The sequence below is a fragment of the Anolis carolinensis genome, chromosome 1, assembly GCF_035594765.1.
Source record: "Anolis carolinensis isolate JA03-04 chromosome 1, rAnoCar3.1.pri, whole genome shotgun sequence".
Lineage (NCBI taxonomy): Eukaryota > Metazoa > Chordata > Lepidosauria > Squamata > Dactyloidae > Anolis > Anolis carolinensis.
Genome location: NC_085841.1, coordinates 23,669,037 through 23,694,324, shown reverse-complemented (window position 1 = coordinate 23,694,324; position 25,288 = coordinate 23,669,037). Strand labels below are relative to the sequence as shown.

At 41.0% G+C, this 25,288-nt stretch overlaps 1 protein-coding gene across 2 annotated transcripts in view; it reads left to right on the top strand.

The window, feature by feature from the left end:
- The window catches only part of epas1 (endothelial PAS domain protein 1), a 129,638-nt gene that overhangs the window by 36,820 nt on the left and 67,530 nt on the right, over positions 1–25,288 (top strand). The window lies entirely within an intron of this gene.

Here is a 25,288-nt window from a genome sequence, read left to right as displayed (position 1 = left end):
TCATTTCTATCCCACCTTTCTCCCATGGGTGGGATTCAAAGCGAAGTACAACATATAAAATTCAGATAAATACATTATTGAAACCAACTTGAATTCCTGAGAGTCCAACCTATCCTAGTTGGGAAATAGAATGGAAGAGACTTAAAGAAGGAAAGAGAGGAAAGCAATGGATGCAACCAAGGGAAGAAGGGACAGAAGGAGAAAGAGACAGAAGAAGAAGATAGAAGATGTGATGATGATGCCTTACGATGTATTTTATGATGATTATGTTTGGGTCTTGGTTAATGCTTTTAACTATTTTGCTCTGTTAACATGTTTTAATCTTGTACTGTGTTTTAATTTTTGATTTTTGATACGCTGAATTTTTTGTTCTCTGGGCTTCGTCCCCATGTAAGCCACCATGAGTCCCTTTGGGGAAATGGAGGTGGGTTATAAAAATAAAGTTGTTGTTGTTGTTGCTGCTATTATTATTATTATTATTATTATTATTATTATTATTATTAGATAAGGAATGAAAGTCAAGACAAAATATTTAAAGTATTGGGAAGTGGGGATAAAGGAAAGAAGACAAGTGTAACTATTAATTGCGAGGAAGGAAGAAGATATTTAGTAAAAGTTAAAGGTTTTTCCTGACGTTAAGTCCAGTCGTGTTTGACTCTGGGGGTTGATGCTCATCTCCATTTCTAAGCCAAAGAGCCAGCGTTGTCTGTAGACACCTTCAAAGTCATGTGGCCGGCATGACTGCATGGAGCGCCGTTACTTTCCTGCCAGGGCGGTACCTATTGATCTACTCATATTTGCATGTTTTCGAACTGCTAGGTTGGCAGAAGCTGGAGCTTACAGCACTCACTCCACTCCCCAGATTCGAACCTGTGACCTTTCGGTCTGCAAGTTCAGAAGCTCAGTGCTTTAACACGCTGCACCACCTGGGGCTCCATTTAGCCAAGAGTTAATGAAAGGCCTAGGGAAAATCAAACCCCCTGCCATGCAGGAAAGGAACAACCAAAGCACAGCTGACAGATGGTCATCCAGCTTCCATTTAAAAGCCACCAAGGAAGGAGTTTCCACCCCACTCAGAGGCAGATAGTTCCACAGCTCGAATGGTGAAGAAGTTCTGACTAATGTTCAACTGGAATCCCCTTTCTTCTCATTTCAATCCATTACTCTGAGTCCTAGCCTTCAGAAGGAGGAAGAAAAGAAGAGCAAGAGAGACTCAGGAATAAAGGGTGAAATGAGTATAGCAGGAGATTGTAGGGGATGGGAAAGGTGTGCGCCTATGAGATATGTCAGTTGTACAACTCACATTTCACCTCAAGAAGGAAAGCATGCTGCAACCTCAACTATTTAAGGCACCATAAGGAAAGTGGGAACAGACCTAGGAAAGTTAGCAATACAACAGGGAAAACTGCAAAGCAGAGGTCCTTTAGAACCATATTCTGCAACCTTCTGTTCCAAAAGGTACATCAGGGCGCCAGACAGTCAAATGACGTGCAAAGAAGTTGAGGCTTGCTTTGTGGCATAACTGTTGCATATATGCAAATTGGGAGAGTTACAGTTGTTTCTTGATTGATAACAATCTCCAGTGAACAAATTACCTACAACAGAATTCTTAGGGCGAGGATCACAATAGAAGGTATGAAAATATGGAGGATTAGTACTTGTTTCTAGTTAAAACTAGGGGCAGGATAGCTAGATATTAGCTCCTGTGTGCATACTTACGTCATGGTTGGAAATAATGCCTTCAAAGCCACCCCACTGAAGGATAAACATCTGGGAGAAAAAAAAATAGACCAACAATTCCTTTTACCGTATATATTCAAGTATAAGCCAAGTTTTTCAGCCTTTTTTAGGGCTGAAAAAGCCACCCTTGGCTTATATTTGAGTGAGGGTTCTGGCTGGCTAATATTCGAGTTGGCTTATACCCGAGTAGATAGGTAATCTGTATTGGACAGTATAATCTTATGAAAGTCTTATTATTATCTTAAATTAAAGTTTTATGGAAATATTCAAAAACATTTACCCAGGCCCGGCCCAACACGGCACGCTGGCCACGCCCCCGCGTTGGGCGCCACCTTCCCAGGGGCGCTATTGAGTCCCTGGGAGGCGGGGCCACACCTGGCGGAGGCGGGGCCATGTGGCGCGGCCTGGAAGGACTCCCACCTCATGCAGCCTGGCCGCCCAGCCAGGGCGCACCCTGTGGGAGGCGGGACCGGCCACGCCTCCCATGGCGCGCGCGGGGTTACGGCACGGGAGGCGGGGCCAGTCCTGGCCACGCCTCCTGCGGCGCAGGGGTTGGTGCTCATCTCCATTTCCAAGCCGAAGAGCCGGCGTTGTCCGCAGACACCTCCAAGGTCATGTGGCCAGCATGACTGCATGGAGCGCCGTTACCTTCCTGCCGGAGTGGTACCTATTTATCTACTCACACTTGCATGTTTTCGAACTGCTAGGTTGGCAGGAGCTGGGGCTAACAGCGGGCACTCATTCCACTCCTGGGATTTGAACCTGGGACCTTTTGGTCTGCAAGTTCAGCAGCTCAGCGCTTTAACACACTGCACCACCACCAGGGGCCCTTTTATTGGTAGCTATTTTTATTTTTGAAATGTACCAGTAGCTGCTGCATTTCCTACCTTCGCCTTATACTCAAGTCAATATGCTTTCCCAGTTTTTTGTGGTAAAATTGGGTGCCTCAGCTTATATTCGGATCAGCTTATACTCGAGTATATATGGTAATTTGAAGGATCAGCCAGAGAAGTCAATAGTTCTGGTATTGCTGAGCTATTCTGTTTCTGATTTCCCATCCTGTAAAGTTTTGATCTATAATTCCCAATACAGCTTAGGTTCAGGTCATCTAAAAGACAGTATCTCCCTGTACAGACCTGTCATTGAACAGAATACTGAAGGTAATGCGGTATAATCAGCATGAGTAATAGGCATTGATATCTCTATCTTCCTCAATATAACTAATTTTATAATGCCAGCACTGTTCATCATGATATACAGGGTGCAAAAAGACCATCCTTTTCATGTAGCCATGTGCCCTGTTAAAGTCAATCGTATACCCAGTTTCCTAAAGAGTTGCTGTGTTCTCTTTTTATAGTTATTTTTTTTATCAGTGTTGTCTTTTGTTTAGCCATGTGGTCTTTTATTACCTGCCACTCCTTTTCCTGTTCCCTATAATCTTGACAGACACATCTCTGTCTTCCAGCAGAGTTAAGAGAGAGAGAGAGAGAGAGAGAACTAAAAGTACTTCCACATTACACAATTAAAATGTTATGATTCCTTGTTAATTGCCATAGAATCTAACTATAGATTCCTGAGATTTGCAGTCTAAGGAGGAGTATTTTGGATTGGGACAGAGACCTTTGGTGCCTCACTAAGCTCCAGACACCCAGGGACTCTGCAAGTTGCCATGCCAGGTAAAGTGAATTCATTGTGCTATCAATTGCACAGTGTAAAGGGGTCCAGAAATGATGATGTTTGGACCACATCTAGTTTGGACCAACTAGATCATTAAGGCAGCATGGTCAGGTCCCCCCCCCCTTCTAGTTGTGATAATGGGCTGTCCCAATATCTGGGAAGCACAGTTGAAGAGTATAATCTCCCCTCCAGTTAAACAAAGTGTTAATGATGTGTTGGATTTATATTGCATCTAATCAAGACAGTATCACAAAGGAGCAACAGAGATTACAAGAGATAATGGCCTAATGAGGATGACCAGTTTGGGAAGAAGTGTTAAAGCTTCATTATTCCAAGTAAGAAGTTATAAGAGGCAGCAAGAGATGTATTCTTTGAGACTGAGGCTACCTGCCTCGTTTAGGGAGTTTGACCATAGGCCCTTCCAGACAGCTGTATAAAATCCACATTGAACTGGATTATATGGCAGTGTGGACTCAGATAACCCAGTTCAAAGCAGAAATTGTAGATTATCTCCCTTGATTTTCTGGGTTATATGGCTGAAGGGCTCTAAGTCGGGGGGGGGGGGGGGGAGGGTCCAGTCTCCCATGTTCCCATGAACATCCAAGACCCAAACTTCATCTCCATCATGAGTAAAACAGAACTGTTTAGCTAATCACAATTAGGATTATGTTCTTTTAACCACGGCTGAATATAGTTGTAAGTTTGTAATTACTCCTAAGTAACACTGGACCAAGTTAAGCGAGTTTTTGTTAGCATATCCTGATGGTAAATGAATAACTCATATTCACAAGGAAACGGGAGTTAGTGGCACACAGAAAGGCAAGGTCATAGGGTTTCCACCATGTCAAATCAGATTGCTGCACATGAATTTTGTTTAGTACTCAGTGAGTGGGTTACTATCATGCATATACGACAGAACCTTTTTGCCCTTTTTCTCTAGGATTGCTAGTCCAAACCTAAACCTGAAACCTAGGGATAGTCCCTGATGATGTCATTGCATCTTATCATTCAAACGCACACAGAGAGAACACATATTGTATGTATTAAACCAACCTTGTATATAAATCGAGGGCAGGTTTGGGGGCCAAAATTTTGGATTTTTGGATGACCTGTGGATTACTTAAGTGATCCCTCGTTGTCTGAGTAAGATGGCCCTCCAAGTGTAGTGTCTTGGCAGTGGGTACGTAGGTGGCTGTGGAGCCCTATTCTTGACCTGCATGTTCTTCCACAGTGAGGATATCGATTTCCAGGTGGAAGGTGGTCCTGGCCAGGGTTGGCTTGACGTGCCTTCCTTTTGAGACGTTTCACCCTTTCCTTTTCTCCCTATAGATTAATTGAGGGTCATTCTGCTGGATGCTACCTTTTTCAGAAAACCCAGAAGTGATCCACAGCAGAAAGAGTCCAGGTGTTTGGTGCCTCTTTCAGGACAGGTTAAGCTCTCCCCTTTCTCTACTCTACTCAGAGAAGGGATGCTTCCCTTTTTCTTTTTCTTTTCTTTCTTTTTTTTTTTTTTTTTTTTTTTGGCTAGGGGTTACAATAAAGTACTTATGTTAACTAGTGGATAAGTTGACCCAGGTTTTTTGGATGGATTTTGTGATTAAAATTTCTGTACTTATACTTGAGTATAAACAGGATTATCCTGTTTGGAAATAAATACAGAAATTTTAACTTTAAAAGGCTGTTTTCAGATCAAGGTGAAATGAGGGGAGTATTTATTTTACTGACATTAGGAGATAGGATGAGGAACATTTAATTTAGTCTACTTGTTTCTATTCAAATTTTGGATGCAACACAAAAGGTCTTCTGGCACCACAACCGCTGCATGGGAAGGAGGTTGTTAATTAAGTAAATACATAGACTCTCATGGAGAATCTTTGGAAGTTGCAAAGAGAACTCAATTAAGATTTGTAAATTGTAGCATGTTGCTGTTCTCCTAACTGAGGTGAAGTTTTGTACAGGGCCCTCTCCTCTTGCCTGCAACTGAGACCCCATCTACACTGCCATATCATCCAGTTTCTGAATCCTGATTATCTGCTTTGGACTGGATCTTATGGGAGTATAGACTCATATAATCCAGTTCAAAGCAGATAATCTGAATTCAGAAACTAGATTATAGACCGTGTCAATCCAACCTGAGTCCAGGAAAACTGGAGGATTCGCTCCATTGCTTCCTGCATGGAGGAGAGTCAGAATTAGGCCTTAAGATCTAGCATCCCTCTTCTTCTCCCTGCATACTTCTACCACATGCCTTTTCAAAATGTGTTGTGAAATGTCTTGCAATTGCAGAGGCTTCAGGTGGGACCATGTGAGTCCAACCCAATGAAATGTTTTATCAGCAGAAGGGCAGTAGTTGGCTTTCATCCCCTGATTGCATTGATTCATGCAATGTGTTTGTCTATTGTTTTATTATTTAAATCTGTACTCAACCTTTCTCGTAACAGACCATGACAGAGGTGAAATATTACACAAAATAACATTTAATGACATTACAAGATAATCACGATCTGTATCTTGTCTTCATCATATGGAGAAGAACTTTTCCATCGTTGCTGCAATAATGGTACAAAATTGGTGAAGTCATGCATGCCTACATTTAAAATAGGGGTAGTTTTACTTTTGCAACTCTGATAAGATCCTGGATACAGATCATGGCCTTTGCTTGTCTGCCAACAAGTAAAATTCACTTTGCATGGATTCATCTGATCAATGTTTATTTAAAATGGCAATGGATTCTGAAAAATGTACTTCAGAAGAATACCTTTGACAGCAGGAAAGTCAAATAATTCTCTCTCTCAAAAGCTGTAATTCCATGTTACATAGCAAAACATCTCTTTGAAATTCATTGTAAATTTCCTATTGCCTATTTTCTTACATTCTTGTGTGTCTGGGGCTGATATTCTCTCAGCAAAATTCAGTGCAAATAGCCAATCATCAAAACATGGGGCAGGTAACACTTTCTGTGGGTTTAAACATACATCATCCATAGTGCTTGTTTCCATCTTTAGAATGCAAAGCAGTTAGGTTAATTAATCCTTCTACCACCATCCAGCAGTTAGTGTAAGAATTATTAACTTGACAAATCCATCTAGCAATATGGTAGAAGTACTGAGCTTAGGCATGCCTGGAATTCCTTCTGTACTGAAAAGTACTTAACCCCCTTTTCTATTGAGATTAGTAGGATCCAAGTGCTTAACTTGGGGAGTATTATGCTTGGATACCAGAATCAGTGAATGCTCAGATCCTATTATATACAATAGCATAGTAAAATGATACCTTATATAAAATTGCAAAATCAAGGCTGGCTTTTTAAAATCCATTTTTTTGTGATGGTGCATGTAAGCTGTGGATGGCTGAACTGTATATACAGAGATCCTAACCGTATTTTCTGCTGTCTGTTATTTGACCATCATTTCCACAACAACTTGAACCTGGTATGTTTCTGACTTGGAGGAAAGAGGCATTACATTTGGGTGGAGATATCCAGATGGTACCATACTAGAATCAGAAAATAGCAAAAACTTGGAATGATTGCCAAAGAAAGAATAATAAAGTTAGAATTATAGACCACAAAGGGTATTCAGTCAACCCCTGCCATGCAGGAAAACATTAAAACATCCCCCAAATTCTTCCTAATATTCAGGTGAAATCTCCTTTTCTGTTGTTCGAATCCTATGCTCCATGTCTTAATCTATGAAGCAGCAGAAAACAAGATTGCTCCATCTTCAAATGTTTGAACATGGCTGTCATGTCACTTCATAATAATAATAATAATAACAACAACAACAACAACAACAACAACAACAACAACAACAACAACACTTTATTTGTGGACTGCCCTATTTCCCTGAAGGGTTCTCAGGGCTGTTTCCAACATATATGGCAAACATTCAATGTCATAAAGGAAAAAACATACAAACAAATTACATCAAAACTGAACACATCAAGCAATATAAAAGCAACCTAACTTTAAGCTTAATAACAGACAAAAATAACCTGAAGATGAAACTTAAATGACCCATACAAACATAAACACATAATATAAATTTATCACTCGATAAAAACATCTTAGCATTTCAAGCTAAATATACCAAGGACCTTATGCGACTCTTCATAAAGCATAGTTTCCAGGCCTTTGACCATTTTGATCACTTTTCTCTGGACATATTTTAGGATGTCAATGTCCTTCTTGAGTTGTGGTGCTCATTGCTGGACACAGTGGGGTCTGACCAAAGTAAAATAGAGTGATACTTTTGCTTTCCCTTATCTAGACATTATATTCCTATCGATGCAACCTAATTTCATTGACTGTTTTGACTGTAGCATTACACTGTTGATTCATGTTCAGCTTGTGGTCTACTAAGACTCCTAAATCACTTTCACATCTTCTGTTGTCAAGCCAGGCTCTGTCGATCCTATGTTTGTGCATTTCATTTGTTTTCTTTCTAAGTGTAGTACGTTTCATTTCTTTTAGTGAAATTATTTTGTTAGTTTTGATCAACTTCTCAAATTCCGATCCTACTGCTTCTAATTTTAATATCATCTGCAAATCTGGTAAGCATGCCTTCTGTTACATCAAAGGTGTTGAAAAGCACTGGGCCCAGGTCAGTTCCCTGCAGCACCCCACTGGCCGCTTCTCTCCGGGATCATGAGGAGCTATCAGTAAGCACCCTTTGGGTTTAGGTGGTCAACAAATTACTAATCCACCTAACAGTAGCATTATTTAGCCCATATTTTCTACCTTGTTTACAAAAAATATCATGAGGACTTTGTCAAAGGTACGCTCCATATAGACTAGTATGCCTCTCATCTACCAAGCTTGTATCTCTATATAAAAGTGAGAGATAAGGTGCATTTGGCATGACTTGTTTTTGAGAAACCCATATTGACTTTTTGTGAGCATGGCTTTCCTTTCTAAGTGCTTACAGATTGCTTGTCCATATTTGGTCTAAAATCTTTCCTGGTAGTGAAATCAGCCTAACTGGCCAGTACGGTAATTGTTTGGGTCCCCTTCTTTTCTCTTTTCTAAAGATAGAGACAGCATTTTCCCTCCTCCAGTCTGCTGGGATTTCTCCTGTTCTCCAGAAATCCTCAAAGATGCATTGCTAGTGGTTTTGAAATTGCCCTGCCAGTCCTTTTAATGCTCATCTCATCTGATCTGAATTTGTTTAAAGAAGTCAGATATACTGTACCTCTTAATCTGGAAACTATCTTGGACTGAAGTTTCCACTGTTCTCACTCTTGGCTTCTCTGGCTGCGGCTGATGGGAGATGAAATCCAACAAATGTGGAGGGTCACATAGTTCCCACACCCACCGTGTATGTTACGTCAGCTTTTATATTATGTCTTGCTCTTTAGAAGAACTGGCGGATATATGACTGTGATAATGAAGACTCATGTAAATACGTTTGGGTTTGTATATGGTTTTTGAGGTTATCCTGAACTGCTTTCATGTTCTCTCCGTGGTCACAGTGAACTCAGTGGGCTCCCATGGGATTATTAAATAGGAAGAAGGTTCAGTTTGTTCTGTATAATTAAATGTTGGGAGCTCTAAATGGACAACATGTGCACCAGGCATTTTAAGTCTTTGGGAAAGCTTTGACTTTTGAACTCCTTGTAAAGGAAGAGTGGGGCAGGGAGGAACTCAGAAGCTCAGCTGAGAGCTTAGTGCTGTAATGCTTGCCAGGCAGCAACCAAGCGTCCCTTTCCTTTTTCACTACAACTTCTTATTTTCTAGAATTTTCATTTCTTGTATGACTTTTTAAGTATATAAAATAGTGTTATATCTGAATGAAGGAAGGGGGGAATCCATGCAGAGTTTAGAAAAATCACCTTGCTAAACTATAATTCCAAGGTTCCCCACAAAGGTAACTTTTCATTAGAAAATAGAATTACAATAGAGTGTCACTTATCCAAGCTAAACGGGGCGGCAGAAGCTTGGATAAGCGAATATCTTGGATAATAAGGAGGGATTAAGGAAAAGCCTATTAAACATCAAATTAGGTTATGATTTTACAAATTAAGCACCAAAACATCATGTTATACAACAAACTTGACAGAAAAAGTAGTCCAATAAGCAGTAATGTTATGTTGTAATTACTGTATTTACAAATTTAGCACCAAAATATCACGATATATTGAAAACATTGACTACAAAAATGGCTTGGATTATCCAGAAGCTTGGATAAGCGAGGCTTGGATAAGTGAGACTCTCCTGTATCTATTTTGTTTCATATGCAGGATATAAGTGGGGGATCTGTTCTGAGAATGAGATGTATTGCTTTTTAACTTATTCTGACTTCTTACATAAATAGGAATGAACAGTGAGGTGGCTACATTTTCTGATGAAACTGAAGTATTTGGAATGAAATATGAAAGGGAGCAACAAATGACTCCACTCTCTATTACTTTTAGATTATAACATCCAGAATCCCCGATGCTAGCAGGGATGCTGGGAGCTGTTGTCCCAGGAAGTAATTACTCCATTCTCTGAAATTAATTATATCCCATTAAGTTTGGGTCTAGGTAGTGAGAGAACCCCTTTTGCCCTTTTTTGTGACCTCTTTTTTTAGAGATAAATAAGCTTATATGTTAATAAATATTAAACTTTGAGATGCCTCCATTCATTTGCATTGAAATGAATGTCTTAAAATATCTGAATTAATTTTCTTACATTCCATACATACTGTAATCCTTCTTTGTATCTTTGGGGTGTTTGCTGTGTCAATTTAAAACTTTTCAACATTTTATTGCAATTTCTTTATTACTTTATGCCAGTTTCAGATAAAATTACAAATAACAGTAGTAACGCAACATTGTATTTTAGCCAATGAAAAAGTCTTTATTCTTGAGATTTTTTTTTCATCTATTTAAGGCACAAACAAGCACAGATGGTTAATTTGCAGAATTGATAGTTTTGTAATGTAATGATCACATTGTTCTGAGGCTTTCCTGGTTCAGACCAAATGCCATTCTTATCTGGCATCCTTCACAGATTAGTCAACCACCTGTTCATTTATTTATTTTATCAACTTTATATCTTTGTGGGAGTGAAAGAAATATATAGAGGCAAGAGGGCCACCCATCAAATGCCACATCCTTCAATCTCAGGCTTTAGCACCAAAATCTCATTTTATGCAACATTGCAAGAGTCCTTTTTTGTTTCTTCTTTCATTTTGAGATATATAAAAAATTTGGATGAAGTTACACTTCAAAAATGTTCTGACATATATACCAATTCAACTTAATAACAAACCTACAGAGCCTGTCTTGATTATAACTTAGGAAATGCCTGTATATGTGACTGAAAATTATAACTAGGTTCATCAGTATAGCTAGAGTTGGCCTGTAATATTTTATAACTAGTGACAGAAGAGCAAATTGCACTTACTTCTCATGCTAAGAGAAGGTGCATCATACTCACAGCTGGCCAAATCATGTTGGCTCATGGAGCATAAAATCTCACAAGCATCTCTCACAATTTCTAGCAACATGTGCATGTATAAATGAATTATATAGCTAACAATTTATTTTTCTTTCACGATTTCCAAAGTCTGTTGCCTGAGGCATCTGTCTCATCTAGCCTAATGGGTTTTCATCTTTTGAGTATGACTTGCTAGAATATGCTTGCATCCAGTGGTCTTTTAAATGGGGGATGGCATTGTACTTGAGCCTAGCTGAAATGTAAAGCGATTCCCGGTGTTTAGTTCCTTATTGCTAATGTTAAGATGTAATGTGTTTTCCCTTAGGCATCTGGGCTTGTTTTTAACTACTCATTTAAAGCAGGACCTGGCTGGCAGAGTCCTATCTTGTGCAATTGGTGGAAATTTCCAATAGGTTAAATAGCTTTGCATCTGTGTTAGCCTAACTAGGACTCTATTAACCCAGCATGGTATAGTGTAGCCAGTACAGTGCAGTGGTTTGCATGTCAGACGATGGCTTCGGGGACCAGGGTTTAAATCAGGTATGAGTAAACTTTGGCCCTCCAGGGGTTTTGGACTTCAACTCCGACAATTCCTAACAGTTGATAAGGTGGCTGGGATTTCTGGGAGTTGAAGTCCAAAACACCTGGAGGGCTAAAGTTTGCACATGCCTGGTTTAAATCCCTGCTCAGTCTTGGAAACCCACTACGACCCCTCCTACACTGCCATATGAAATCTGGATTATGGCAGTGTAGACTCATAATCCAGTTCAAAGCATATAATATGGATTATCTGCTTTGATAATCTCTATTTTATGACAGTGTAGAAGGAGCCTAAGGTGACTTCAAGCAAGTCATATTTTCTCATAGGAAGGAAAAGATAAAGCTCCTTTGAACAAATCTTGGGGGAAAAATACTTGTGATGAGTTCAATTTGAGGTTGCCATAAAACTGCTTAAGGCATACAACAAATTTGACCACTAGAAGTAACAAAAATATTTTTCATTGGATATCCCAACTAATAGAATAATATATAATAAGTTCCTAAGGTCTTTTGCAGTAGAAATTATTAGGAGGTGGGCAATGTTATGACTAAAGTATATGTTGCCCTTGAACATATGTTACAAACAATATAGATAGGTGTTGTCGAAGGCTTTCATGGCTGGGATCACAGGGTTGTTGTATGTCTTTCGGGCTGTGTGGCCACGTTCCAGAAGTATTCTCTCCTGACGTTTCGGCCACATCTATGGCAGGCATCCTCAGAGGTTGTGAGGTATGCCTGCCATAGATGTGGGCGAAACGTTAGGAGAGAATACTTCTGGAACATGGCCACACAGCCCGAAAGACATACAACAACCCAATATAGATAGGGATAAAATGTAATGAAAAAAATATAGTGGCAGCAAAAATACAAAGAGCCCTGTCAGATTACCATAAAAATACAAGAACTGAGGAGCTGAAAGTACTGCAGTTAAGAGTTCTTACAGGTTGTAAGTAGTGGTGATGCTTTCCCTCAGCTTCTAAAATGCAACATTCATGTTTTATCAGATGCTATGCTGTTGTGTTTAAATGAAACTAATCAAACACAAGCATGTGGACATAAGCACACTGCCTCATCCCTGCCCGCATTAACAATACTTTCTCCAGAGGTGTTGAATTGCAACTCCCATAATCCAATTGCTATCTGAAGATGATAGTGATTGTAATTTAAAACATGGCAAGGACACCAGATTGCTGAATGCTGGTCTCCATAAATATGATTAAAAATTCACAAACTTTCAGAACTGTGTGGACTGGAAACACAAAAGTCCTAAGACTGCACCTAGTTGTGATTGCTGTTTACAGAATGTCCAGAACAATGTCTTCTTAAAATGTGACTTGGGAGCTATAATTGGCTTTGATTTGTCCGTGTTAGTGGATGGTACAAGTGCTGGAGCAGCTGTAAAACAAATTGGTTGTCCATGCTGTCTGTAAGAGATAATGAAATAAAAAGCTAAATTATATCCAATGAAAGATAATTTGCAGATGAGATAAAAATACAAGACAGAGCTGGTCATTTAGCAATCAGAATGCATAATACCTCCTGCATGCTTCTAGCTTGCCTTTTTTTCTTTTTCTCTCTTCCTTTTTCTCTCTTTAAAATCAGTGACTTTTTTCCAGGATGCAAATAGGCAGCGAAACATTCCCCCCTCTCTCTATTTTACATCCCAAGACAAACTTCCTGTATTTTGGACCTATTCTTAGCCTTTTGTTATCGTATCTTTTCCACCACAAGATTGTATTGTCAAAGGGAGTGGTCCCTGTGAGGTAATGAAATTAGAAAGCCATAATGAGTCTTAAAGAACCATTAAGCCAAACTTGCGGCATGTGGGAATTATGATCATGTACAGCTTAAAAGGGCAGGGTTGCTCCCCTCCAGCACTAGATGCCCCATCATGATTTGCAACCAGAAAATAGTACAGGAAAAATTACTTTATTAAATTTTATTTAGTTTACTTAATTCTTATTCTGATAAAGGGACTCAGAATATTTTGCACTGTTGAGTTCATCATGGTGTTCAGTTCCTTGAAGCACACAGCTCCATTGAAAGGAGAGAAGGAAATGTTGTATTTTAACTGGAGCTAACAGGGTATCATGTATGAAAATACAGTTTATATTCCCTGGGACAGCTTTGAGCCTGTGCAACTTGGCAGCCTGTGTCCTATGCTTGCCATTTCCCAAATGTCAAGGACAGTTAGGGTTGCATGTTATCAAGTGGCCTGCAGAGGAAGAAACCAGAGAGTGTTTATCCTTCACAAGTTTCCCAGCTTCTGCTCTTTATCCCTTTCTTTCATGCATAGGTTCATAATGTACAGAGCTTTGGGAATTTACTTCTTTAGACTACAGCATCAAGCATGTTGGCTAAAGCATTCTGGGAGTTGGGTTGCTGTGAGTTTTCCGGACTGTATGGACATGCTCCAGAGGCATTCTCCTCTGACGTTTCGCACACATCTATGGCAGGCATCCTCTGAGGTTGGGGGGTCTGCTGGAATAATAATAATAATAATAATAATAATAATAATAATAATAATAATAATAATAAAAACTTTATTTATACCCCGCCACCATCTCCCCAATGGGGACTCGGGGCGGCTTACATGGGGCCATGCCCGGGAAAAATACAATATAACAAAATATAAAAACAACATATCATAATACAATTACAACAATACAATAAAGGATCATATACAGTACAACACAAAATCCAAAAAGCAATATAACAGGGCGGGCCACATGAATACTCAGACTGCGAGCGGTCCAGAAAATCAGTGTCATCGAGGAACTCCTGGAGCTGCGTAGCAACCACCCGCTCCAGAACCTTGCCCAGAAATGGGAGGTTGGAAATTGGCCTGTAGTTGTTACATACAGATGAGTCTAACGAGGTCTTTTTTAATAATGGTTTTACTACCGCCTGCTTAAAGCAGGATGGAACTGACCCCTGAACCAGGGAGGCATTTATAATAGCCACAAACCAATCCAACAACCCATCTTTGGCCAGCTTCACCAGCCAAGAAGGACAAGGATCCAGAGCGCAAGTGGTCGCCCTCACAGACCCAAGAATCCCCTCCACGTCATCAGGAAGGACAAGCCGGAAAGAATCCCATAAGATCGCACAGACAGGTACCTCGATTACCTCCGCTGGGACCACAGTTAAGCTGGAGTCCAACTCACGGCGTATCTGAGCAACTTTGCCTGCAAAATGGTGCGCGAAATCGCTGCACCGAGTTGCCAAGTCATCAGAAAACCCTGGACCTCAGGAGGCCGCAGGAGCTCCCCAACAACTCGGAACAACTCCGATGGCCTGTTGGCTGCAGACGCTATGCGGGCAGTCGTGAAAACTTTCCTGGCTGCTCGCAGAGCCACGGAGTAAGCCTTAATAGCGTCTTTAGCCGCTATGTCAGAACCACTGGCAATTATCTTCGAGAGTTCTTGGAGAACGGGAGAAGTCCCAGCAGATTGGAGGAGGGCGAATGTGGTCCCTATCTTCAAGAAGGGAAAAAAGAACGACCCAAACAATTACCGTCCGGTCAGCCTCACATCAATACCAGGCAAAATTCTGGAAAAGATCATTAAGGAAGTGGTCTGCGAACACTTAGAAACAAATGCGGTCATTGCTAATAGTCAACACGGATTTACCAAAAACAAGTCATGCCAGACTAATCTGATCTCTTTTTTCGATAGAGTTACGAGTTGGGTCGATACAGGGAATGCTGTGGATGTAGCGTACCTGGATTTCAGTAAGGCCTTCGACAAAGTCCCCCACGACCTTCTGGCAAACAAACTAGTAAAATGTGGGCTAGACAAAACTACGGTTAGGTGGATCTGTAATTGGCTAAGCGAACGAACCCAAAGGGTGCTCACCAATGCGTCGTCTTCATCATGGAAAGAAGTGACAAGTGGAGTGCCGCAGGGCTCCGTCCTGGGCTCGGTTCTGTTCAACATCTTTATTAACGACTTAGACGAAGGGTTAGAAGGCACGATCATCAAGTTTGCAGACGACACAAAACTGGGAGGGATAGCTAACACTCCAGAAGACAGGAGCAGAATTCAAAACGATCTTGACAGACTAGAGAGATGGGCCAAAACTAACAAAATGAAGTTCAACAGGGACAAATGCAAGATACTTCACTTTGGCAGAAAAAATGGAAATCAAAGATACAGAATGGGGGACGCCTGGCTTGACAGCAGTGTGTGCGAAAAAGACCTTGGAGTCCTCGTGGACAACAAGTTAAACATGAGCCAACAATGTGATGCGGCTGCTAAAAAAGCCAATGGGATTCTGGCCTGCATCAATAGGGGAATAGCGTCTAGATCCAGGGAAGTTATGCTCCCCCTCTATTCTGCCTTGGTCAGACCACACCTGGAATACTGCGTCCAATTCTGGGCACCACAGTTGAAGGGAGATGTTGACAAGCTGGAAAGCGTCCAGAGGAGGGCGACTAAAATGATTAAGGGTCTGGAGAACAAGCCCTATGAGGAGCGGCTTAAAGAGCTGGGCATGTTTAGCCTGCAGAAGAGAAGGCTGAGAGGAGACATGATAGCCATGTACGTGAAGGGAAGTCATAGGGAAGAGGGAGCAAGCTTGTTTTCTGCTGCCCTGCAGACTAGGACACGGAACAATGGCTTCAAACTACAGGAAAGGAGATTCCACTTGAACATCAGGAAGAACTTCCTCACTGTGAGAGCTGTTCGACAGTGGAACTCTCTCCCCGGGGCCGTGGTGGACGCTCCTTCCTTGGAGGCTTTTAAGCAGAGGCTGGATGGCCATCTGTCGGGGGTGCTTTGAATGCGATTTCCTGCTTCTTAGCAGGGGGTTGGACTAGATGGCCCATGTGGTCTCTTCCAACTCTACTATTCTATGATTCTATGATTGGTCGGACACGTCCTGAGATTTCCTCCAGATGCACTCTAGTCCCCTCCTCCTACGTTTCATCACAGCCAGCTCCTCGGTGAACCAAGGAGTCGACGCGATTCTACGCAGTGAAGTTTATATATCTGTGGAAGGTCCAGGGTGGGAGAAAGACCTCTTGGCTGTTTGAGGCAAGTGTGAATGTTGCAATTGACCACCTTGATTAGCACTGAATGGCTTTTCAGCTTCAAGGTCTGGCTGCTTCCTGCCTGTGGAAATCTTGTTGGGAGGTGTTAACTGGCCCTGATTGTTTCATGTCTGGAATTTGTTTTTTGCATGTTTTTCTTTATTTACTGTCACAGTTTTAGAGTTTTTTAAATACTGGTAGCCAGATATTGTTCATTTTCATGGTTTCCTCCTTTCTGTTAAAATCAGGACAGTAAATAAAGAACTACACCCTGAAAACAGGGAAATTCCAGACATGAAACAATCAGGGCCAGCTAACACCTCCCAGCAAAGGATTCCTCCAGGCAGGAATCACCCAGGCCTTGAAGCTGCAAGGCTTTACAATGCTAATCAAGGTGATTAATTGCAACATTCACACTTGCCTTTAACAGACAAGAGTTCTTTCTCCCACCCTGGACCTTCCACAGATAAGTAAATCTTCTTTGCCTAGTTTCCAATATACTTCACAACCTCTGAGGATGCCTGCCATAGATGTGGACGAAACGTCCGGAAATAATGCTTCTGGAACATGGCCATACAGCCTGGAAAACTCACAGCAAGCCAGTGATTCCGGGCATGAAAGCCTTCGACAACACATTCTGGGAGTTATTGTCTAAGAAAGTAACTTTTTGAAACTTTCGTTGTACCATTGTAACCAAAAATACTTATTAACTTTCAGTAGTGTAGAGTTTAATTGGACTGGTTTGCTATAGACATTACTGCTTCTCGATGAGTATCCTTGGATGACCCCTGCTATTTGGACCCATACGTTGGAGTATTTCAGAAATTAACAATACAATCTCAATTTTAATGCTGTCATGCCACAGAAAGGTAGTTTTTAATTTTCCTCCCTGCTCCTAAGAGCGGAGCATTGCTGGCTTGTTTGTTTACCAAAGAAGCTCTAATGGATTCCTAGAAGTAAATATCACCTCTCAAAACAATGTGAGAGAGTGTGACAGAAAGCTGGCTGTCAGCACACAGAAGCTTCTAAGAGGCTTCTAATAATAAACAAGCAGAAGGTATTTGCAAGCTGATTATTAAAGGACAAATTTAAATTCACTCATATACAGTTAGCCCTCTGCATCCATGGGTTCTGTATACATGGATTAGACTGACCACAGTTCTGAAACATTTTTTTAAAATAATCAAAGACAAACCCTGATTTTGCCAGATGTTGATATGCCTTAATTCAATGTTCAGGCAATAGTAAACATTTTCTGAACGTCACCTAGTGGCTGTTTTAGACATTTGCATGAATCAGTGTGTGCAGTATTTACAGTGGTCTCTGCAGAAGATGCTTCAGCTGTAAAAAAGAAAAAGAAAAAGAAACTCAGTCTGTCAAGCAAGCCTTGTAAATGTTGATTTCTTATCAGTAAATGTTTGATTTGTATAACTATTTTACTAGCTAAACCCACCCACGCTTTGCTGTGGCTCAGTATATGTAATGAATGTGAAAGTAAATAAAAGTATCATAGTGAACATAGATTCACCAAGAAAACACATCATTCAATTCAGTTCCCTGCCTTGCGTTGCTGTGTCTATGTGGAATGAAATGAAAGGAAGGAAAAAGAGGTTGTTACCAAAAATAATTTTTATTGTAAAGCTAACGGATTGACTACATTTTTGGTTTTTCCATTTTCTGGATAAACATTAAGTTCAGATAGTTTACCAACTCTAGAGAATGCAACATATAATTGCCCATGAGCGAAGCCTTTGTTTTCTAATTTCAAACCACACACTTGCAAAGATTGCCCCTGCGCTTTATTGATAGTCATTGCAAACGCAAGGAATATTGGTAAGTGAAGTCGTTTGTACTCAAACACCACGTTGGTTGGAATGAGTGGGATTCCCAGGGCAATCACCCTCAACTCTTGCAAGTATGTAGAATTGGCCATGTTGGGTCTGTGTGCCAAGTTTGGTCCAGATCCGTTCTCTGCTGGGTTCTGTGCACTCTGGATAAGGGTGAACTACAACTCCCAAAATCAAGGTCAATTCCAACATACCACAGCAGTATGTTCAGTTGGTCATGGGGGTTCTCTGTGCCAAATTTGGTCGCAGTTCATTGTCAGTGGGGGTCACAAGTTCTCTGGATGCAGGTGAACTATAACTCCCATAAATCAAGGTCAGTATCGCCCAAACTTTTCCAATATTTTCTGTTGGTTGTGGGGAGTCTGTGTGCCTTGTTTTGTCCAGGTCTGCCATTTGTGTGGGTCTTCGTAGTCTGTTGAAGTTGGAGCTGAATCTGGTGAAGGACTCTTGCTTGTATGTAGAGTTGGCCATGTTGGATCTGTGTGCCAAATTTGGTCCAGATCTGTTATTGGCTGGGTTTAGTGTGTTCTGGATATAGGTGAACTGCAACTCCCATAATGAAGGCCAATTCCAACAGACCACAGTAGTATGTTTAATTGGTCATGGAGGTTCTCTGTGCCAAGTCTGGCCCTGGTCCATTGTCGATGGGGGTCACAATTTCTCTGGATGCTGGTGAACTATAACTCTCGTAAATCAAGGTCTATTTTATTTCAAAGTTTTCCAGTATTTTCTGTTGGTCATGTGGAGTCTGTTTGCCTAGTTTTGTCCTGGTCCGTCATTCGTGTGGGTCTCTATGGTCTGTTGAAGTTGGAGCGGAATCGGGTGAAGGTACTGTAAATCCCATCTTTTGTGGTTCATCCTCCTCCTATTGGCACCAGGATTTGAAGTGGGTAATGGGGTGTCTGTGTGCCAAATTCGGTCCATGTCCATCGTGGCAGTTGTAGTCATCTGTGGGAGCCAATTTGGGTGAAGGTACTGCAAATCCCATTATCTGTGGTCTGTCTTCCTCTAATAGCACTAGGATGTGAAGTGGTTCATGGGAGGGTCTGTGTGCCAGGTTTGGTCCTGATCTGTCATCGGTGCAAGTCACAGTGGTCTATACCCATATGTACCCCTACACCTGGTGTCACATAAAAAAATTCTCAGGCTAAAAAAAAGGTCCCGAGTAGAAAAGTTTGAGAAGCCCTGCTTTTGACCTATATATAAACTAATGCAGACCTAGGAGACTTTCTAACCAAAAAAGGAAGTAAACCAGAAATCACTTTTTAAAAGACTCTTAAAAGGCTAAACTCTTGATGTAAGACCCATGGGACCTCAAAAATGACTGCAGTTTGTGGTCTGTGCTTTCACACAATCTGGTATCATACCGTCCAACTGTCCTGATTTGACAGTCAGATTAACTCTCTTGATTAATCTTCTGTGTTGCTGCTGCTGCTGTTGCTGTTGCTTATGAAGATGATGTGTGCCATTGAATTGTTTCCTAATTATAACAATCCCATCACAACATTTTACTTCGCAGTATTTCTTTAGAGGGGTTGACCTTGCCACCTGCAAAGTCAGAGAGAGTGTGAGTTTCTGTGGCTCAGCAGGGATTCGAACCCTGGTCTCCAGAGCCACAGCTCAATGCTCAAACCATTACACTACACTGGCTCTCAGGCAAGAAATAGGCCCATATAAAGGTTCATCTGTTTCATTTTAGGGGGAGCTGCAGTGAAGCCAAAGTGCATATGTTAACTGTGCATTCACGGGAGATTAAATCTATTATTTGACCAAGGTTGTTCAGCTACTAGTTCTATCGGTTCTCCTTTTGGCTGGGAAGACTTTTGCCAGTTATATAGAGATTTTGCCAGTTATATAGGAGCCCCCGGTGGTGCAGTGTGTTAAAGCCCTGAGCTGCTGAACTTGCAGACCTAAAGGTCACAGGCTCAAATCCGAGGAGCGGAGTGAGCGCCTGTTGTTAGCTCCAGCTTCTGCCAACCTAGCAGTTTGAAAACATGCAAATGTGAGTAGATCAATAGGTACCGCTCCGGTGGGAAGATAACGGCACTCCATGCAGTCATGCCGGCCACATGACCTTGGAGATGTCTACAGAAATGGAGATGAGCACCAACCCCCAGAGTCGGACATGACTGGACTTAACATCAGGGGAAACCTTTACTTTTACCTATAGAGATTGAATGTTGCAGCTATAGAAACATGCAGGTTTGCACTTCCAAGACTGTTTAATCAAAAGGTTTGAATATTTAATTTTCCCAATGATTATTCTTTCAGAAGTGAATTTCCCTTCCAAGTCAGATGTTTGTAACTTGGGGACTGCCTGTACTCTCTATTATTTTTAATTTTATTTTCCACTTGAATTTACGTATATGCCACCCTGAGATTGCATGATATAAAGATCTAGCTAAGAGCTAAAGAGAGAAAGTACATTACTGTAAAAGAACAGATGCAAACATCTCTTGAAGTCCTGAAGCACTCTCGAGGGTTTTACAGGGAAATGGATAAAAAGGTTGGCACTGCCAAATCCTTGAGATAGGTTATGGTAACTGGATCTGAGCAAACCTACTTAAGTAAAATGTGAGCTCTTTGGGGGCACACATTTTTCTGGAGAGTGTACTTGATTCTTGTGCAGGTATCAGAAACTTTTATTAATTACAAGATTTAGTACACTTACATTGCTAGAGGAAAGGAGAGATTGAGAAGAAGACTCTAATGTCTCATGTGCTGGATATGATTTAGGAAGGAAAAAGTTAACCCTGCAGTAAAATTATGTAAGAGTCATCTGCAATGTAGGCTCTGACTACCTGCTCTTGCTTACCTTGATCCTTTTATTTTTTAATAGTTAAGGACCTCCTTGACATTCCCTGTTATTTACAAGTACTCCAAATTTCTAAGCAACTATTTTAGTGGTTTGTTGTGCGTTTTCTAGGCTGTATGGTCATGTTCCAGAAGCATTCTCTCCTGATCCCTCAACTTCTGAGGTTGCCTGCAATAGATGTGGGGAAAACATCAGGAGAGAATGCTTCTGGAATATGGCCTTACAGCCCGGAAAACACACAGTAACCCAGTGATTCTGGCCATGAAAGTCTTCAACAACTCTTTCAGTGTTTAGAAATCAACCCCTGTAACATATCCAATGCTGTTTATTTTGACTTTATGGCATGACTGTACTGCATACTACTTACCATATGTACTCATGTATAAGTCTAGAAATTTAGTTTAAAAAATCCAAGCCAACAAACCTGGGTCACAGGGTTGTTGTATGTCTTTCGGGCTGTGTGGCCATGTTCCAGAAGCATTCTCTCCTGACGTTTCGCCCACATCTATGGCAGGCATCCTCAGAGGTTGTGAGGTATGGCATCCATACCTCACAACCTCTGAGGATGCCTGCCATAGATGTGGGCGAAACGTCAGGAGAGAATGCTTCTGGAACATGGCCACACAGCCCGAAAGACATACAACAACCCTGTGATCCCGGCCATGAAAGCCTTCGACAACACATTAAACCTGGGTCAGCTTTTCCACAAGTCAATGTGATGTATCTTAACTCGTATGAAAGAAGGAACCATCCCTTTCTCTGAGCAGTGTGGTGAAAGGCAAGAGCTTAGTATATCCCAGGACAGCCTAAAAGAAGCCCTGACTACTGTCTCCCCCATGGTGCCATTTCTGGCCTTTCAAATGCCTGATTGAGACTGGTGGCAGCTGACCCCACTGAGGGAACATTGGTCTTTTCCCCTTTCCACAAAATGACCCTCAACTAGTCCATGGGTCATATCAAAATCCATAAGTTTGTCCTCAAAACCTACCCTCGACTTATACAAGAAGTCAACTTACATACTGTGTATGGCAATCAAATGCACAGGCTGATGTTGCACTGGGGTTTCCCCTAAACATGATTTTTCCTGCCCTATAACATACCACCATCTAATGTAGTGGTTCTCAACCTGTGGATCCCCAGATGTTTTGGCCTTCAACTCCCAGAAATCCTAACAGTTGGTAAACTGGCTGGGCTTTCTGGGAGTTGTAGGCCAAAACACCTGGGGACCCACAGGTTGAGAACCACTGATCTAATGCATATGAAAATAAAACATGATTTATTTCCTGCAGAAAAACATTCTATGAAAAACCTCCCCAGACTTGATCCATCATTCTGAGTCTTGTTTTGAAAATTTCAATAGACTTGTAATCAAAGATATGAAACATTCTCTGACTTGAGTTTCTGTTGTTTTTGTAAATCCCACTTACATTCCCATCTCATTCTGTGTTTTCATTAGGTTGTCAGACTTTGTTTTTTCCTTCCTATGTAGACATTCACATTTTTACCACATTTTTCACAACACATTTATTTATATGCTTTATCAAATGTATACATTTTCCTTATCGTCTGCAGAATGTTTATATGTATTTGGCAGCTGTATTTATTTTTAGCATTTTTAATAAACTGCTTTGCCAAGCTGGAAGACAACAATAACTATATATATAGATAGATAGATGTTGAGTTGAAGCTTCCAGTGCACAAGCCCACTGCAGTTGCTGAATGGATAATTTTCAAAACCACCAAAATACATTTTCAGCCTTGTTCATAATGGCATATTATACCAGTAATATATGGAAATGGACAGGTCGGATGGATTTGGATTTGCATTTAAATGCAAACTTGTGGTGTTCAACACTGACATACAAACTGGATTAATAGGAAGAACTCAATTCTAAGCAAACAGACAAACTTTCACTCAATCTGAAGGAGAGGTTGGAAAAGTTACTGGTTTTGACCACATTTTTCAGAATCTGCAGCTGTGGATTCTGGGAGTTGTTGCCAGAAAATATTTTCAAGCTCTGCATTAAGCACAGCTATTTCCCTTTGAGGCACCAATTTATCAGTATTTTAGAACAAAGTAGAAAAATGAACCTTAAGGGTCGAATTAAGGTAAGTTTTTGGTAAATGTTGAGTTGAAACTTCTAGTGCATAAGCCCACTCTGCACGTTTTCCCTCTATAATATTTGTAATGAGAGAATACAGCTCATATTGTGGGCTCAGTGCTCCATAGTTTCTTGCCGTGAGCCAATGTTACTGATGGATAGGTGGAAAAATGCAGAATGTTGAGATTGCAAGATACAGGTTGAGCAACAGAGTAGAAAATCATCAGTTTCAAACTTGAGTTCAAAAGTAGATCTTTGCAAGTATTTAGGTCCAAGTTAGCCTCACTGACTATGGATGGATCTACACTGCTATATAATGTTATTTTAACTGCATTGAGCTGTGTTATAAGAGTCTATGCCCATATAAATGACAGTTTAGAACCAGCCTACAGATGTAAAAGAATTGTAGAGAATTGCTCCTGAAAACACATTGCATTTATTTCAAGCTGGAGACAATGATTCAGGGGAAAATTCTATGGAATAGGCAATTGATGTTTACATATGAATCAAAGTTAATTTAATCTTCATAGTGATTTCTGTAGTGCAGCAAAGTAAGGAATCTCTTATATGTGTTGGAGAGGTACACTTTGAAAAGATAATAGGATTGTCTGAAGGAATGTTTAACTTCCTATTGAATACATAACAGGATACAACATGACTACAGGGTCACTGTATGTGATATGCACATATACAACCTCTATAAGCTATCATTCACTTTAATGAACTTCATCATATGTAGCATCAAATAAAACCAACAGGGAAGTGCTACTTCATCTAGAGACCAGTGCAAATATGAGTATGTTGGGTGGGATGTCTCTCTCACTTCCCTTCTCGGAAACAGAGTAACTCCTAATACATAGCCTAAAAGGAGGAGGAAAAAGAAAGGAAGAAATAGCATCACCACAAAGAAGATAGGCATTTGTGCAAATTGTGCATTTAGTGATTTGTCTGTGTAACCACAGATGTAAAACTACAACCATAACTGTAGTAGAAATACATCATCTCTCAACATAGTGGGGAATACAGTGGGCCCTTGGTATGTACTGGAGTTTAGTTCTGGGACGCCTGTAGATACCAAAATGCATGGATGTTGAATTTTCATTATAGACAGTGGCATAGTAAAATGGCATCCCGCATATAAATTGATGACACAACTCAAATGAGTGTTGAAGAGAGCCGGAGGATGGATGATAGGTAGATTATACCTACATATCAGCATAGTGTGGCAGACTCAATTTCCTTAGGGATTATTTCCCTGAATATTTTTGAGCCATAATTGGTTGAATCTGTGGATGTAGAACCCATGGATAGGGGACTGATTGTATTCTGAATACAATCTTGCTGGGAGGCTTCTCTCGTGTCCCTGCAAGCTAGAGCTGACAGGTGGGAGCTCACCCCATCTCACAGATTCGAACCGACAACCTTCAGGTCAGCAACCTAAACTTCAAGTCAGCAGTTCAGTTGGCACAAGGGTTTAACCCATTGCACCACCATGGTTCCTTCCCATTTCAAGGAGCCATTTCAAATGATAGCACAGTATTTAAGAACGTGAATCAGATCCACTATGACAACATAGTGATTCATGCTCTTAAATACTATCTGATGCTGCAATGAGTCCTGACTGATGAAACAGTCCTGATTAATCCTCTATCATGCCATTTTTCAGCTGCCTATACAATATAGGCCGGGCTGTGGCGCAGCTGTTGAGCAGCTGCCTTAAATCACTCTGACCATGAGGTCATGAGTTCGAGGCCAGCCCGTGGCGGGGTGAGCACCCGTCAATTAAAAATAAAAAATAGCCCCTGCTCGTTGCTGACCTAGCAACCCGAAAGATAGTTGCATCTATCAAGTAGGAGATAAGGTACCACTTATAAAGTGGGGAGGCAAGATTAACTAATTTACGGCCTGGAATGAGGAAGTGCCGTCAGTGTGGATGATGAAGCAGCTGCTCCCCCCTGTGGCCAGAATCGAACATCCCCTCAGAAGAAGGTTAACTTGCCTCTGCGTGTGTCTCTCAGTCTCTGTTTGATGTGTTTATGGGCATTGAATGTTTGCCCTATGTGTGTTATAATGTGATCCGCCCTGAGTCCCCTTCGGGGTGAGAAGGGCGGAATA